At 38.5% G+C, this 15982-nt stretch overlaps 1 protein-coding gene across 3 annotated transcripts in view; it reads left to right on the plus strand.

The window, feature by feature from the left end:
- Positions 1–15982, plus strand: part of lrfn1 (leucine rich repeat and fibronectin type III domain containing 1) — a 137895-nt gene that overhangs the window by 93336 nt on the left and 28577 nt on the right. For all 3 annotated transcript variants that reach the window (XM_084950010.1, XM_084950012.1, XM_084950011.1), the window contains one exon: positions 14992–15097. The gene's annotated coding sequence lies outside the window, so the exon portion shown is untranslated. The remainder of the gene's footprint in view (positions 1–14991; positions 15098–15982) is intronic.

Genomic DNA, 15982 nt, shown 5'->3' on the forward strand with positions numbered 1-15982 from the left:
TCATGAAGTCATTACTAGTTAACGTTAAAGGGATGGTTGGCTCAACAGAGCTCTGACTCTTTGTCAGCCTGGCTACAGTGCTGAAGAGAAACCTGGGGTTGTTCTTATTTTCTTCAATCAGTGATGAATAGTAAGATGTTCTGGCTTTGCGGAGGGCTTTCTTATAAAGCAGCAAACTATTTCTCCAGGCTAAATGATGATCCTCTAAATTTGTGACACGCCATTTCCTCTCCAGATTACGAGTCATCTGCTTTAGGGTACGTGTTTGAGAATTATACCACGGAGTCAGGTACTTCTGAAAAAAGCAAGCAAACACCTGACACAGAAGTAAGAGATAGCTCTTGTCCTTCAGTTGATTCATGTAGTTCAAGGAAAGCAGGGAGAAAAGGCTGAAGATCAGTGGCAACAGCTCTTAACGAATGATGAATCGAAATTTTTACATTTTTGGTTCAAATCATTGACATCTTGTCTGGAGAAGGTCTGGAGAGAGTTTCTACAGACAGTGTGGATGCTGTGTCGTGGTTTGGGTCTAGTTTTCTTCAGATGGGCAATGGCTTCATTTTCCCAAACACACTGCCAGTGGAGTAAAAGCATACTTGGATAGAAAAACACACAATGGAACACTATCAGTCATGGATTGACTATCCCAGAGCCCAGACCTCAACATTATTAAAGCAGTGTGAGATAATCTTGACAGAGAATAGAACAAAAAGCAGCAAAAGTCCAAACAAGAGCTTTGAAAGCCCGGAGAACTATTCCTGAAGACTGCTTAAAGAAATTACAAGAACGCTTGCCTTTGTCAGTCTGTGTCCAAAATTGTCCAAATATTGACTTTCAAGCTCATTAAAGCTGTGCAAACTCTGTTTTTGCTTTACTATATGTCCATGTATGTCTGGACCATCTCTCACTGGATGCATTTCCCATTTTCTTAGCAAAATCTATAAAAATGAGGAATAGCTAAAGATTTTTGCACACTGCTGACGGAACAGGGGGGATGTCCAATTTTCCATCTTTGCACCACAGTATATGAAGGTTTGAGCATGTGATGTACATGTAATGTGAGCAGGTGATATAATTCAAGAAAACAGTTTAACATATAAATAAACGAGTCCACTTACAAAAAAGAACAGAATAGTTTGGCTAAGCAGTAGAAAAAATGTCCTTTATTTTAGCATTTCAGATTTGACAATTACACTAAATAAACAAAAAAATATCTGCACAGGCTATGTGAAATCATGCTTTGCATTTCTTCACTATAATGAATGGGGAAAAAAGCAGTAATGAACACAACAAATAGTTGTTTACAGTGTCTTTTTTTGCACGTCAGTGCTTTGGATCACAACCCTAACACAGTATAATTAATACTAAAAATCATAATGGGAATTAAGTTAAGTCAATTAAGTAGTCAGAGATATGCAAAAGTAAAAAAGGCAGAAATAATTTCAAATGAGGTCAAAGCAAGTCAAGATAAGTGAGAAGTATTTACAGATAACCAGGATGGAAAAAAATGTGTTGCAGAGGTTAATTTCTCCCACATAAAGTCTCATACAAAGTTTCATTGTCAGACAATAGAGCAAAAAGTCACAAATTAGTTGAAAAACTGAAGAAGTTCTACTATAAAAACACCAAATTATTTCTAATAAGATTCTGGCTTTTAGCATGACTGCAGATTTCATGCTGGAGATAAAAGTCAAATAAGTGGAAATGAGATGGAATTAAAGCCAGGATCATTTTAGCAAGACAGGAAAGTTTTTCTCTTTGACATCAAAATGTAAAAAAGATTTAGGTAAGAAAAAACAACTAGATTCTGATGGACACACCTGAACTTCCAAGTGACAGGTTTTGAGGGTTTTTTGGTTGTTTTTGCTTTAGTTGAATGAGAAAGCTAAGTGGGTGGAATTAAGCAATCTCATATTCATTATCACTGACTTGCTGAAAGTTTGCTCACTGCAAGCCAATCATGTAAATGAATCTGCAGGTATGATTTGACAGAGAATTTAGCCCAGACTGGATATGGACATTTGTACTATTATTATTATTATTACTAATAAATGGAGATTTTAATAGGTGGAAGTAGTGGGTGTTTCACCTGGGGAGATGGATATCCCGTTTGCAGATGATGTGCAGATATTATATATTGTGGCAGTATTATCACCGTGCAGTGTTCCTTGCAGTATGGTACCAAGTACAGTGCAAAATCAGTTTGGCTTGAAAAATAGAAGCTATTGTCAGGGGTTAGAGTTATTTCACATTTCTTCATTTGCAACAGTTTAATTGAGTGATTATGTTTGAGTGGATTCAGTATTGGCTTTTATTATATACTGATGGACGATTTCCTCTAAATAACATAATTATAGTCAGTGCCATATTGCAAAAACTTACTGATTACTGATTAATGGGAAATGATAAAAAAGGGTTTAATTCAATCCATGGGAAACGCCAAGCAGGAGACATACAGTTGAGATCAGCAGCAGGGAATAATCTATCAGCATGTCATAGTCTGATCTGTTTGAAGGGCAGTAACTGCAACATAAACACCTTTTCGAGGCTTTCAAGCGGGATGGCCTGGCCTGTGGTGTCAACCGCCTCAGTGAGATCAAAAAAGGACTCAAACGGAGCAGTCAAAAGCAAACTGCAACCAGGGCACCTAATAGAAAGCATCTCAAAACCCAGTTTAAACTTCCCTGGTTATTATTATTCACAGAAAGCAGCACCTTGTGGAAACGGCCATTTTCGTAAGATATATAAAATCCGGTGTATTGTGATCAGTGGTGCGCTGCAAGTTTCAAAGTTTTGAAGAGGACTTAGTCCAGGCTATTAAATACTGACTGATTGCATGATGTCCAAAGTGACATATGTTTGAGGAAGATATTTCTTTTCTCATTGCATTGTGCAATCTGTGAAAGCCAGGCAAAGAGCGATTCACATATGGAATTGCCGAGCATATTTGGAGAGGCCGTTTTAACATTTTATAGAGTCCCAGTATCACACTAGAAATGACTTGTTCCATGCCGCATGGCTCCATATCCATTATAAATGGCTGGCCCAGCCATGCCAGCGGTATACATATGTTTACAGCTGTCAAAATGCACCAAGAGGAGCCACTGAGAATCCTAAAAAAACAGCTATCCATCTGAGCTGGATGGATCCTGAAGACTTTGTTGTAACATTATCTTTCGAGCATATCAATAATACATACAGAAATAAATGTGCCCAAGTGCACAGAAACAAAAGCAAAGCAGTCCCAGAATATCATGCAGCATGTTGACGGGGCTGCTAACATTCACACTGAATGTATTTTTCAAAGATCTTTTCTTTAAAATAGCCTTTAACATTTACTTTCACACACAAAAATTAAGTACTGTTTCTTGTTTAAATAGTTAAAGCACAGAATGAAAATCCATGATCTTAAATGCAGTGGTAATTCATTTTGACTCATTTCAGTTCGGTTCAAATTAGAGATGTAGAGATGAGACGGTTGTCTTGTTTTGAAGGATGAGAAATTCCGAGTTCCTTTCATGTTTGAGAGGTTAAATGAGTTATTTTTAAAAGACTGTTGCCCTTAAAATGCATTTTTCCCCCCTCAGTAAATACCGTTGATAAATGGTTTAAAATTTAAGTTTACAGTGAAGTACATGAAAGTTGTACTGCAGTTAAACTCTATTTTGGTGCAATCCCTTCCTTTGATTGTGTAGTTCAAGATTGTGGAAGGGAGTGGGGTGCCATGGGTATTTCACTTTGAGTACATACCTTCAGATATGATTAAAAGTTGATGTTTTGAAGCTGGCAGTATCTAGGCTCAGTAATTGTTTTAAGGAGCCGGGAAGAATTTTTCCTTTTCCAAGATGTTCTTTGAGAGTTTGTAGATCTTCCAAGAAGTAGTTTATTTTAAGTTCTGTGTCACTAATTCATCAGGAGTACGTGCTCCTAGATTTGAAAGAGACGCAGCACGCCAGGCAGGATTTTATTTACCCAGAATGGAGTTTTCTTGATAAATAACCTACATTAACTTGAATATGAACCCTGTTAAAAGAGATGAAGCTCCTTCTAACCTTATGTGAAGTAAAATAGTATTAAGTAAGTCATTGGTTTTGCAAAGAAACATCAGTAGACCTATCTGGGCTGCAGATTTTGTAGCACTACAAGAGCAGTAGAGCATACCCGTGAGGCTTTACTGTTTTAACAAGAAAAGGTGAGCCTAGTAACATCCAGTAATTAACATCGATCACAGAGTTTAGCTACAGGTGATGGAAACTATATGCGTTTCAGAAATTAACAAAATAGTTTTTTACATTTATCCTGTGAGAGATGTACTTGAAATTTTAAGGCTTTAATCTTGACTTCAGTCAATTTAATACTGGTTGAGATGCAGCGTGGACTCAGAGTACTGGACGAATTGCTGAACCGGCAAATTGACATTGATCGGCTCGACTAATTAAGTTCATATTGCTAAAAACAAAATTTATATTTAATAACACATGACATTGTGGATTAAAGATTGCATCCCCATGTGAATTTGGCTGCATTAGCTCTGACTATATAATGTTTTTCTAAAGGTAAGTTTTAAGCTTTCTCTTTGGCTCCTGTAATTCAGTGTCAGGTTGTAGGCGTCAAACAGAACAAGGACACACAGGAAAATCACTGCTAATAAAAGCAGAAGGCTATGAATGTGCCACACAGGGAAACGTTTAGCAGCAGCACAACTGAACCTCTGCTCCTAATATAAGCCTGCACAGTATTCTTCTTGTGCTCCTTGGTTAATTTAATTTGCATTGTCGGATAACCAATAAGACAAATGAAATAACTGAATTTTTGTGATTCAGCAGCAGTGAAATGAGAGCCAGCCGAGGAAATCAGATAAGTTCCCTTCCTTTGACATATTGGAAATGATCTTATCAAATATCTCCTCGCCTATTTAGTCTCTTCATCCTGACATTTGTCTTGACAGACAAATCCTGTTACAGTAAGAAATGAATTCAAGAATGAAACACAAATTACAGACGTCCAAGTGTTTACCAGCCCCGCAGAGAGAATTGGGATGTTTTCGTGAGGGGAAGGAAATGAAGAGCACTTGTTTTTTTTTAACCTGTTTTGTTGGTGACTGCTGCACCACCACCTCCACAACCTGACAAAGTGACAGCTCTGACAGCGCTTGGGCACAACTCTGACATTATTTGCAGATGGTAAATAAGGAAAAAAAAAATCTGGTGCGGTAGTATGATTCATAGTTAGTCCCAGCTCTTGTTTACAGACAGGTTGTCACATTCATTTAGCAAATTACATTCATACTTAGGGCTCTGTAACATGCTTTGGCCCTCCCACTTTATTGGAGGAGAGAGGATATTAAAAAGAATCAAATCTCTTCTTTTTCTACTTCAGTCATCAAATCTCCTGACTCTAAATCCTTCAGAATGATCAATCTCTGCAGAGGGATTATGCTCCACAGATGCCAGTGTTTCTAATGCACGTTTCTTATGCACTAATATGTATAAAATTTCCACCTTCTACAGGCGGCTCCATTACTTTCTCGTAACCCCGCTTAGAGCCTTGTATGTAACAGGATATGCTAATACTTGTCGTGCTAAGCCGTTGTAATCTTCATGCTTGAATTTGTGAGCAGAAAACCTCGCCTTTTCCACGAACTGTAAATACTGATGGCACAGTGTGGCTGTGTGGGGAAAAAGTGGCATGAATTTCCCCCTTTTTTCAGTGACCCCAAAGACTATAAAATGGGAAATTGTGACGCTGCAGTGTGGATGCACAAGTACATGAACTATAACTGCATGATTACAAAATGAAGTTACAGATTAACGTAATTCGCCTCTTTCTCTATAATACATTTTCCTGGAGACCGCAGACCATATGCTTATGTAGCAGTCAGTGAACCATGAAATCACTTGGTTTTCATGAAGCCAATTTGCATTCTCAGGTAAAAGCTCAATGGGCCAGAGGTAGGTGTAAAACCTTCATTTAGTATATCAGACCTGTCCTTTCTTATTATGGCTGCACAAAATGATCAAAGTGTCACTATTCCTGAAATGACACTGCATGCTAATGGCATGAGACTGCTGCTGCTTTTTGGACAATCACACAAGGATTTTGCATCATCCTTCAATCATGAGCTGGTTTTTCCTCACTGCATTCGGCTCGGGTGACTGACTTGATATTAGGCATTAGAATATTCACAGAAAAAGTGCTAGTCTAAAACAGCGGTCCCCAACCCCCGGGCCTCGGACCGGTACCGGTCCGTGAGTCGTTTGGAATGTATGGTTTTCAGGGTTTTTATCGGTTTTCAGCGTTATTTTGTTATCGTTTTTATTGTTAACTCGGTTTTCCTGGGTTTTTTCACGTGTGTTATGAATAAATCTTCTTTTTTTCGGTACCGGTACTAGTTTTATTTTGTTGTATTTATCCGCGACACCTTAAAGGCCGGTCCGTGAAAATATTGTCGGGCATAAACCGGTCCGTGGCACAAAAAAGGTTGGAGACCGCTGGTCTAAAACACAACACAGTGAAAAATTTAGAATAGAGTGTTGATTTTACTTTGAGAAGACCTGTTTGAAGAGAGTCTTTCATGCTATTTATATTGATCTCATCTCCTTATAGACATGAACATGAAGAACTCTGATAATTTCTATAAATGGTGCTCTGTAGCCAAAACCAAGTCATTGGAGTCCCCTTTAACATTGTACATAAACAAAATGAGAACAAATCTCAGCATTTTTGTGTTTGTGTGTTAGACAGCCCTGATGATAACTATGTGATGCGGTTAAAGGTACAGCAAAGACTTTATGTCTCCCACAGGATCAATTATTTTTTTATAATACAAGGTCAGAAATGGACGTTATTATTGCGCTGCATGTAGCTGAAAATGGCTTTTACTATAAAAATGGAGCCACACCAAAATACAAAGGTTCATTATTTAGGTTGGCTTGCTGTATTCTTTAGCTTTAATGATTAATCATTTGCCAGTTTCTTTGGATTAATATCATATGAGGATGTTTGATGTTTAGCAAGCGATGACCTACTACGAGGTTTTACAAGTTTTGGCTAGTATCTCCATCACTTGTCCAATCCTTCCCGAGGGTGTTCTCCTGTTTCTGCAGCCAAAATTATCTCACAGACAGCCTTTCAACACAATTATAAGATCTGTATGTGGTCTAAGTATTACTGTTTTACATCCTGTGTGGCTGTAGTTTTGATCTGAGATGTCAGTGTGGCTTTAGTATTTATCTCTTATGCAGCTAGGCCTAAGAGAAATGACTCAGTACAGTCACACTTTATAAATCTATCAACTGAAATCAATGAACAAGAAGAATAAAACGAACAAGAAATGAATCCATGTCATGATTTCATAATCAGTTGTTGTAGCTTTACTTACAAATTGAGTATATTTCAAGCAGCAAGATATACAGCTGTGGGGATTTTCTTTTCTGTGTGCCACAACCTACTTCCCATTTCTAAAAAGACTCAATAAATAAAAAGTTCTTCTGTAAGTGGATACCTGGCAATTGTTTATTTTTTGCCAGCAGCTGTAACCTCTCCTGTGAATCACATGATTGATAACACAACTTAACACATCAGTCTTGCTATAATAGAAAATAAAAATGACACTGTAGGACAATAGAGGTTGATTTTTGAAAGGCCATAAAATGTCCATAGACAACACGGACCACCTCTTGCGGTCGCATGAGTAAGTGCATGTTAAATATTCTGACCTTTTCAGAAAGGCAGTAGTGTCATCACCACCTAGGGCTGGACTCGTCACCGTGGCAACAAAGAACGTGGAGAAGAAGGTTGTTGCAGATGGGAAAGGTTTTCCTTCCAACATGTGGTTAATGTTGTGAAAAGGTCTTTTTTTTTAACAAACCATTATGTTTTCCTAAACCTACCCATACAATGTCACGCAGGTAGCAATGTTTTTAATGGATCCTGTTACTGACACCACAGGAGACAGAAGGAAGATGGAAAAAGTAATAAAATAAATGGATGATTTAAAAAAGAAAAAAAAGAACAAACCAGGAGAACAAAGAGAGGGAACCAGTGTGGATGACAGGAGGGAATAAAGGGGAACAGAAGGCAAAAGACTTGATGTGCAGATAAAATACCAGGGAAAGAGACAGAGATAAATACAAATGTGGGAGAAGAAGGTGGAAACAAACCAAGAGCACAATCAGTTTTCCAGAAAATAGAGTTGTTCCCCCAGACATCAATGTGCAAATAATAAGAGGGTGTAAAGTTTTTTTTAATAGCATCTAATGTCTTTGTTTCCCCAGTGAGCATCAGTAATAAATAATATAGATTTTTAGACACAGCTTCCTTATTTTTTGACATATTCCTTTTTTTTTCTATTTCTACTTTTTTTCTGTTGGCAGCAAACAGTTATACAATTTTATTGTTCTATTAACATTAATATTTGCACTGGACTTGCTGACCAGATATAGAGTTTGTGTATCGACTAAGATTGAATTCAGTTTTTACATGTAATCTTTAGAAAAGGTATAAAATGTTCTTGTAGGTCATTCTAATCTGCTACAAAGACTCTTTTACTCTGGTGGTATTGAGCTACTAGAACACAGAACACATACCAAGGATACCTTTTCAATCAATCAAGTGAATTTCACTTTGTTCTGTGTCAAACTGAGGTGATTTTCAGTAATTTTCTTTTTTGGCTGTGAGACAGAAAGCTTTAATGTTTAAATGTATCCGGGTTAAAGTTTCAAAGCTCTAATGTGCAGCTGTCCCCTTAGAAATAGACCTATTGCATCACATTTTATCACCGAGAGCAGAATCAGTGATAAAATAATTACCTGGAATTAAAATGTTTATTTTACTTAATCACCAGCTAACGATTAACAGTCATCTCTAGTGCAGGGGAAACCCCGGGGACGCTTAGCTAGTTGATAACCAGCTTCGTGTGACCGTTTATTCTGATGGACAGTGTTAGAGGAAGTGAATCAGGATAAGAGAAAGACAACCTGGGTATGTTGAACAAACTTTTTAGCATATGTCCATGAAAAAAACACATTTAAAAACACATAGAAACAGAAACCATAAATAAATATCAAAATAAATACTGTAACTACTGCAAACCCAGTGTTTCCACACAGTCTTTATATTTGTAAGTCTTTATATTGCCTCACTGTGAGTGACACATTATGATATTGCAAAATGAACCACTCGTGTTATTTTTGCAAACACTCATTCATCTTGTTTTTTTTTGGTAGTCAGTCAATGTATTTTGTTGTTTAGGTATTAGGATGATGAATTTGTAATAACAGACTCTGCTCAATACAATAAAGAAGGCTAGGAGATATCCATAAAAGCTAAAATGTTCATTGACCCACTCCCTTGGTGGTCTGGGTGGCCTGGACCTCTTCTGTGTCGGGGGGGTTCTACTGGGTAGCAGCGGTTCTTGAGTGGCCGGCCTCTAGCGGGGTCAGCTGCCCCCTGGTCATCTAAGGCCTTCCTCCCTTGTACTCCTGCTGGGTTGGGTGTACAGATATCACTGAGATGCATGGCCTTCGGTCTTCAGTACTCTTGGGGGCTGTGGACGGCCTGGTTTTCCTGAATCCATCTCTGTCTGCCTCTGGCTCCTGGGGGGCATTATTACGACTTCCCATCCTCATTTTCAAGTACATTTCGTGACAAAGACACACACGCACACACTCAACACTCCTCTCTTTCTCTCACTCACACTCGCATACAAACACACGCCACAAGAAGATTGTTGATTTATGAACCCGTGCATTTTCTGTTTGGGTTCCAGGTGTTGTATGTTCGTTTTTCTTACAGGTGCGGCACTTGGCGATACATTATGCACGTCTGTTTGTACTCTACCTTTTTATTATGTCTTTCCCTTGAATCCTTGAATTAAAAGATTTAACTTAAAGGGAAACAGTTAATAGATATCTGATAATAGATAATACACATTAATCTGATTTGACTATACAAAATATTTAATTATTTAATGCTAAGTTCAGTGTTAATTGTCACTATTTGTTATATCTTTGAAAATGAATTATGTTCCAGTTTTCAGCTGTGTTCATGGCCAAATGAGCAATTAGAAGGTGTGATCTTAGACACAAAATGTGAGCAGTTTCCTGACAGACATTACTCAAGCAATTAATTAATGACAAAAATTATCATTACGCACTGCCAAGTGGCAATTTCCAGGTTTGAAAAATTAGACCAGGTGGAATAAACTTGAGTTCTTTCTAGTAGGCAGTTGAGGCTGTGTGCCCATGTTAAAATGTTCAGTTATACAGCATTAAATAGGATGTTTATGCATTGATAAAAACAAAAAATGAAAAAACATTTTGGTGTTTGGCTTTTCTATACTGTTTCCACCTTCATCACAACTGTTCTTTTTTCACAACTAATCCATCTGGATGCTGGAGTTAGGGGCGTGGTCCCTTGGATTGGCAGGTGTTCGGACACAGGCAGCTGTAGCTGATTGGCGTCTGCTAGTCCTCATTTCACCCCATAGTCACGGAACTTGACTTCTCTTTTGTTTTTCTGGAGTTGGTATATTTTAGAGAATTTTGTTATTGTTTTACATGAACGTTCATAAACAGAAATAGGAATGAGAAAATTGAACTGAAAAGATAATAAAATAAAATAACATTGCACAATTGCTTTCACATATTCGTGGTGGAAAAAAATATGTTGCGCACACAGACACACACCTTTTAGTGCTTTTTTGTGACTTGCCAAGTATTTTGGAGCATTTTAATAAAATTGTTTGACAAATGTTATGGCTTGCACTGTGGTATAACCATTCTAGAAGTTAGTTCACCAGTTTTGGCGAATGAAATACTACTTTATTGGTCTGTTTACCAAACACACTTACCATGCAACACTAGTTGCATGGTAAGTGTGTTTCTGTTTGGCACCCTTACAATTTATAGATGCATCTTGCTAGCATTTTCTGATAAAGTAGCATTCCAAACTCTCCTCCAAATACAGTCAGTTCTAGCTACAAAGATTGGACATTAAAGTGCCAAAACACTAATGCTGACATTCAAAATGCAAGTCCAAAATGGGTCATGTCACATGTATCCTTTATACATAGTCACAACCCCAGCTGCATTTTATTATCTAAGCCTTTATATTTGAGGTTAGATAGTAATATAAATTGACTCATACAGTTTGTTCTGACCTGTAATCTATGGGGGTCCGTTGCTTAGGCACTGGAGCAGGTTGTCTGCTAATTGCAGGGTTGTGTCCTTGAGAAAGATATTGAACTCCATGTTGCCCCTGATGGCAGGTAAGCACCTTGCATGGCAGTGCTGTAATCTTGTAAAGCATTTTATATAACGAAGTTAAGGTTAAAGGTGCTATATATATGTGTGTATATGCAGAGCTGTAAATGATGGCATTTATATATTATACATATAAATATAGAACTTTTACCAGTGGACATGATGGGATAAAGTCTTTCATCCCATCATTGAAAAGTTTGTCCATTTTCAGCTATTGCATTACAGATGACCTCACTATGTGATCCATGAGCCTTGTCTGATGGAGTCTAACCATAACACAACCAGCCTTAATTATCACTGAGAAAGCATTTTTGTGATCACCACCTGCACTTTTTGCCGCTGACCTTCCTTGGTAACCTCGCCCTCCAACATTATTCAGGTTCAGGGGTATTGATTGGCTGTGAAATGCACACACACACACGCAATTCATCTTTTCTTGACCTCCTATGGCAAAGGTTTGTAGAAGCTAATGAAAAGCTAATTATTCAATCAAACTGCTCCTTAAAGCAATTTTCCTGGCAACTATTTTGTCTTATTTCAAGTAAAGAGCTCTGCTCAGTTTGAGTCAGGCAAGTGGGATGGTAAAATTCATTAAAGTCTGATGGTGTTTTAGATTAGTGGATATGACTCAGATAAAAACAGGTGTTCATCCTTAATAATCACCTTGCTTTTGTGGTTTCTTCCCTAGATGACTCTGGGTATTTTGCACCTAATGAATAAACAGAATATATCTGATGCATTTAAACACATTAAGTCTACACATAGTGACACATGTTCAATATGTTCAGTTTCAGGGCATTGTTGTTCATGCACACCCATTAGTTAGATGTAATTAGGCTTTGACTGCAGCAAAACAGCTGTTGAAAATCCATGAATACATATAGCTCTGTGATTGATACCTTGCCATATAGTGTACACGATCCTGTTTGTAAATCACGTCATTAATCAAAATGCTGACATGAGGAGGAGTAAATGACTGTAAAGTCAGGGGAAAATGAAAATGGTCTAATGGGATTCAGTTTCATGGATCTGCTGAGGATAAGTTTGACCTCACAGTTATGACAGCAGTCGGGCTACACTACACCTCCAAACAGTATCGTTGTTTCCTGCACGAGTGGTTTTGTCAGCCCACTGCTGAGTCATGATGACATTGAGAGTGTCCTTTAATAAGCATGTTAAAGCTACAGCTGCTGTACTGCTTGTCTTTTTCTTGGGCGCTGTGATTCCTGCAGTTAGTGAAAGGAGGTGAAAAATTAAATTCGAACCAACATCTTTACTCCAGTCAGGCAATTTAGAAATAATTAAAGCTCGTACTAAATACACACACACACACACACACAAAACTCCTTGCAAGGCTATGGTGGAATTAATTCCCCATACTGCTGTGGTCTATTAATTGCTGTGGGTCCTTGCTTACCTGCCAGCAAGCTCTGAAATTGTCATCACTTCGGTTTATATCCACGGAATGGAGCGCAAGGAAAGGTGAATAGCTTCAGTATGAATGCATTCACTCAAATGTATAATTGATTGAAGCTATAAGGCTTGTTTTTGTCTCCCTGGATGGTCAGCAGGATCTGAGGGAAGGAGATGCCTGCAGCTTTTTGCAGAGATTTCTTTTTGTTGCTTTTGCAGAGCAGATGTCTGGGAAAGGAGGGAAGAAAAGCATTATCTCTAATCCAGTAGAGAGATAATTCTGGCATTGTCTTGTAAATATATAATGAAAAGAGTATGAAATGACAGTTCTGTTATATTTCAATCTTAAAACACTTTAAAAATATGGGCTTTGATCTGCTTTTCCTCAATGCTGTAAGTAGAGTTTTCCAGGGAAAGCTCCAAGCAAAATTGTTATTTAGTTGAAATCTTGGTCCAAATAATGCGTGCTTATAGTCTGATAAAATATTACTGCCCTGCCTTTGAGATTTTCTTAGCAAGGTTATTGATATTTACTAATGCTTCCACATCAGTACATATTAGGCCTGCTCTTTTTAAAAAAAAATTTGCGGTTAAATGTTGGTTTTTCAATCCTTCTTGTATATGTATGTCCTTTTTTTTGGGGGGGGTAGTTTGTTTTTTATGCCACTCACATTGGGTCATCTCTGTGTGAGTGAGTGATAACCACAAAGAGGTAAAAAGGGAAGTCTAAGTTGCCCCTGTTGCCATTTTGAGTATTGTAAGTAGTAAAGCTGGCAATACAGGAGGACAACGGTCTCCCTACCAACTGTCTTTGTCTTGCACGGATAGGAAGGAATCACAGTGATGGATAATGACTTGACTGAGAATGCCCATTGGACCAAATAAAGGCCTGGGGCCAAATAGAAAGTGGAACAGAGAGGTAAAGTGTTGCAGCTGTGAAAGGAAAATGGATCAGTGGAGTGGAGTGTTTGATACAGTGAAGAAGAGCCATGTTGGAGACAATGTGAGGCTGGGGTGTTCCAACACTAGACTTCTCATTCTGGGCCAGGTGATGGTATACTTGAAAGTGAGGATAAAATTGAAAAGTCATTGATGAAAGACATTTTTTAAAGCAAATTTACGAGTCCCATTGGTTTCTCGCTGTCACTGCAGTGACATTACTCTCTGACACACTGGCTGTGAAGTGGGGGAGGAGTGGCCCGTGTTACCGCCCCGCACAGAATATGCTTGGAATGACAGCCTATGAAATGTGTGACACCTACGCTCTTTATTTCTTTTCTTCATTTCTTGAACTCTGACATGACAGTACACATCCAGCCTTATTTGAACTGGAGTTGGAAGAGGATTGAAATGACGTATCAAAAAGCAAAAGCTTGCGTCATAAATACTTCATTGGCTGGATGAATAGCTGAAGGTGACAAGTCTAAAGTCCTCCCCTGAATACAAATTGATGTACAGTAAAGCTGGAAGAAAAACCTGAGTGGAGAGTTCTGTATTTTCATGCATGAAAGCTCGCTGCAGACAAATGCGAGCGATACGGTAATCTCTCTTGGATTGCGTGCCGCTGTACTGCAAGCAGAGCTGTGACATGTCACATAGCTTGTTTTAAATTTTTGGGACAAGTGAGAAACTGAAGGCCTGTGACCTTGGTATTCATCTCTCTCCAGTGTGGAAAAAAAAGTGAATGTTTGGGTAAAAATAGCCTCTTAAGTGAGTTACAAACCCCCATGCGTCTTCATCAGATATTGCAGAGTGCAGCAATAACCTTGCATTTAAGCATCCAGTAATTTTTTTGGAGGCATTTATCACCTTATTTTTTTCATCCTGAACCCAGTCTGTGTTTAGTACAGATAAATTCCAAGTTGTGTCAAAATAGGATAAATTTTTCATTATGCTCCCCTTTACACTTTGTTCTCCTTGAGCTACAATGATGCAGTGAAATATTAATGACAGGACACACATTCATAGTCATGGTATCTCCAACTCTGTTTTTCTGGTGCCTTTTTCTGCTGCTTATGTTTCTTTCCTGTTGTTTCATAATCAGATCAGCGTTCATATCGCACCCAAAGCTGCCAAGTGGAAAAAGGAGCAAGCTCAGTCAATGAGATTATGAATGTATGACTGCCTCTCTAGTGTGTTGAGAAACATTGCCTCCTTCACTGGAATATTGTCTAGAAGTACATGATAAACATTCCAAAATGTGTTACAACAACCACTTCTCTGGCAGGCTTTTTACTAAAGCTTTCTAACTCACCTACAGCTGTATTGTGTCCTAATTCTAACAAAATGCTAAAGCATCTTCCTTATTCCCCAGCGGTGTTTTCCCGTGGGAGTCGCCTGCCTCGGCCCTGAGTCTCTGACTGTTAGCTGATCAGGATGCTGATGTGGAACCTGTAATGGAGACCAGGGCTTGATATCTGGTGAGTTTGCCATGTTTTCCAAGTCACTGCATATTGACTCAAAGCAGCTCCCTGCTTAGTAGGAGCAGCTTTAACTATGCTGAAAATGTTGTTAGCAGTGATACATCAGCAGATTTAAAGGGAGTGCTATGTCAGAAAATTCAGTGGCACTACAGGGCCAGAGGATAACTGAGTAAAATATTAATATTTATTCTCCTCTTGTCTCCTACTGTTCGGCAGCATTTGATTTACACAGTTAGGCAACAACCATATGCATGGAGTCTGTTGACTCTGAATCTTCTTTTTTGGCTTTATCTTATTTGTCTATTTCCAGTGTACTTGGGCAACGACACAAAATTGTCTTCTCCCAGAAAATGGTCAGACTGGTCATTTTTTAAATAACATGACCTGTTAACGTAGATGATAGGGCTGCACAATTAATCGTTAGAAAATCGCGATCTCAATTCATACTTATGTGCGATCTCATTTCGAAATGACAACGATTTAAAAAGAAAAAGAAAAAAAGATGACGATTGTACCGCATTTTGATCCGGGACATAAGCTGCATGAAAACAAGCGCTCACTCTTCCTGCTCAGCAAATGACAAGGGCGGAGCCTTATACCACGTGATACAGACGTCAGCTGGCAGGGAAAAACAACGGAGAGCACGTGAGAGATGACGAAGCTGTAAAGGCCAAGAAAGTGACAGGAGAAAATCCGTCCCGGTCAACCACCCAAACATCAATAACGGGAACCTTATACAGCGCTTCCCCATACCCGTCGAACTTCCGCAGGCACAAAGAAATTACGGAGGCTATTACTTATCACCTGACCAAAGATATGGCTCCCATCAACACTGTTCAAAACAAGGGACTTAGGAAAATGATCAACATCCTAGACAAACGC

This window comes from Perissodus microlepis, chromosome 14 (genome assembly GCF_051167445.1).
Source record: "Perissodus microlepis isolate ML-2025 ecotype Zambia chromosome 14, ASM5116744v1, whole genome shotgun sequence".
Classification (NCBI taxonomy): domain Eukaryota; kingdom Metazoa; phylum Chordata; class Actinopteri; order Cichliformes; family Cichlidae; genus Perissodus; species Perissodus microlepis.